Here is a 2,494-nt window from a genome sequence, read left to right as displayed (position 1 = left end):
ACACACACACACACACACACACACACACACACACACATCCCTAGAACTGATCCCCAAATATTAAAGTTAAATCTAGCATGTTTATGGCATTTAACAATCTCTCTCCATGTTGTAGGCAAGTTGAGAAAATTATCACCATTTTAAAGGTATTGAATTCCAGGTCACAAAGTCACACAGTGGGAGATTAAAGAACAGAAGCCGTTTATTCTCCAGTGTCCAAATTTCTCTTCTTTACAAAGCCACCACACTGTGACAGAGATCATCTTATCTTTTACCTAAATACTATGACTACAATACAACCCGACATTTTACAATTACTGTGAACAAAGCGCATTGCCAAAGACACAATGTCATTTAATTGTCATGGCAACCTATTAGTGTAGTCTTTATCATTTCTTCTTCAAATGAGAGATGATTGGTTGGATCCCATGGCACAGCACTTAACACAGTAAAGAACAAATAACAAGCTCCCTGCTTTTGGTGCTATTACAAATGAATTTATGTGCACTAACACATGAGGTGCTATGAAAACAATGCAGATATTATCCCCGCCTTGGAAGTATTTATTTGTTGACAATATCAGAACTTGATAAACCTCACCCATTCCCAACATTAATTAAATTTCATTGAAATAATATCAATCAAAGAAGAGTTCAGTAGAATTAAAAAGTCTAAATCTAAGGAGGATGGAGTAGAGTGGCCAGAACTCAGCTGTCCAGCTTTTGGGGAGGAGAAGTGATTAAGGGTCCTTGGAGCCTTGAAAGACACAGGAAGTGGCAGAACCTAAGATGGGAGGGCTGTAGACTGTTTATGAGTCTCAGTTTCTGCTGCCGTACAAGTCTTTATAGAAGGAAGGGAGATGCCAAAAGAGAAGGCTGCTTTGGACGTGGAGCTCATGTCCTTGCTAGCCTGGACAAGAAACGATGACAACAGTGACCCTTGGGATGTGGAATGGGCACCTCCCACACTGCCCAGAGTTTCACAAACCCTAGTGTTGTTTTGTGTTTCTGAAGAAGATGATTAAACAATGCTGCATGCCTCCATGTGTGTTCTCCAAAAAGCAGACCTTCAGAAAAGAATTTGAGTACAAGTATTTTATTTGGGACATAATCCCAGGAAACACTGTGTGATACTACAGGGTAAGAGTCAAACAACGAAGGTATGATTATGAAAGATGTTACCTCTGTGGGCAATGGCTCAATCCCGCTGGGGACTCTGAGGAACAGTGCAGCACACACTTCAGAACTATTTCACCAGGGGTGAAGAAAAGGGGCATTTATCCTCCAACATTTTCTTCTTGCTGAGCAAGAGTTGCTCTTGAGGGTAGTAACTCGCCAGCACTTCCAGCTTCATGGGAAGTGCTCGAGGTAAGAAGCCATAGGCATGGACAAGCTGGTATATTAAAGCCACGTGGTGGGGGTGGGGGGGCAAAGGAGTGTGAGTGGGGCACTGAGAGCATCTGCTGCACAGGGCTTCCCTTAACCTGGGAGAATTAATGGCATTGGGGAGGACATTCAAATTTGGCTTATTTTGCTTAAAAAAAAAAAAAAAGAAAGAAAGAAATGGTACTTCCAGCTGCCAAAATGTGCCAGATGCCCATGTATGTGTCTCAATGTTTCTATTAGACGGTAGACTCCTCAATGTCATGCAAAAGATGAGACTTAAAGTTTGCTTAATGGATTATGCAATCAGGAAAAACTATTGAGAGTGTTCTGCTCCCTCTTTTCTCATTCACTGCCTATCCTTGGCATGGATGCTATTGGCAAGAAATGTAAACAACAATAACAAAAGCCCAGAATAATCCACAGTAAGTTACTTTTGAATAATGAAAACTGATTATCAAAATCAATGAGAGCTAATCAGATCTGGATCTTTATTTCCCATTGTAAATATTTTAACAAGTAGGACAGAAAACAAAGATGCACAGAAAGTATAATATGTGCTATATTTTAGTAAAAACAAAACCTTTAGAGGTGTGACTGGGTTGTGGATTTTGTTTTGTTTTATGATTTTAAAAAAGACAGTAGTGTTTCCCATTGAAATGGAATCCAGCCAGCCTTACAGATTTCAAAGGGTTTATAATGCAAGAAACAGCCTATAAGTGGGTCATGAACAATCTTGGGATGAATCATCCCAAATCCACCAGCTATGCATGCCAGGTGCCAAGACAACCATGAGACTCTGTCTCAAAGACAATGTGCTTTTCTAAATTTACTTTTTCAATGTGAAAGTCTAATATTTGGGTTCACTAATATTTTGCATTTGCAGGTTAAAGTGGACCTTGCTGTAAGGTGCAGGGCAAAGCAACACAGCCCGACCTTGAAGTAGCAAGAAGGATCCTTAGTAATCAGACTTCCAAGTTGACACACCCAGCAATGTCCTCCTTACTGATATTCAAATAGTCACTTACACCTGCCATTGGTTATCTAATAGGCATTTCAAACTTATAGAAATTTGAACTCCTGCGGGTATTTTTGTTTTGCTTTGTTTTTTT

This window comes from Galeopterus variegatus, unplaced genomic scaffold (genome assembly GCF_000696425.1).
Source record: "Galeopterus variegatus unplaced genomic scaffold, G_variegatus-3.0.2 Scaffold6533, whole genome shotgun sequence".
Taxonomy (NCBI): domain Eukaryota; kingdom Metazoa; phylum Chordata; class Mammalia; order Dermoptera; family Cynocephalidae; genus Galeopterus; species Galeopterus variegatus.
This window is presented reverse-complemented; position numbering follows the sequence as displayed.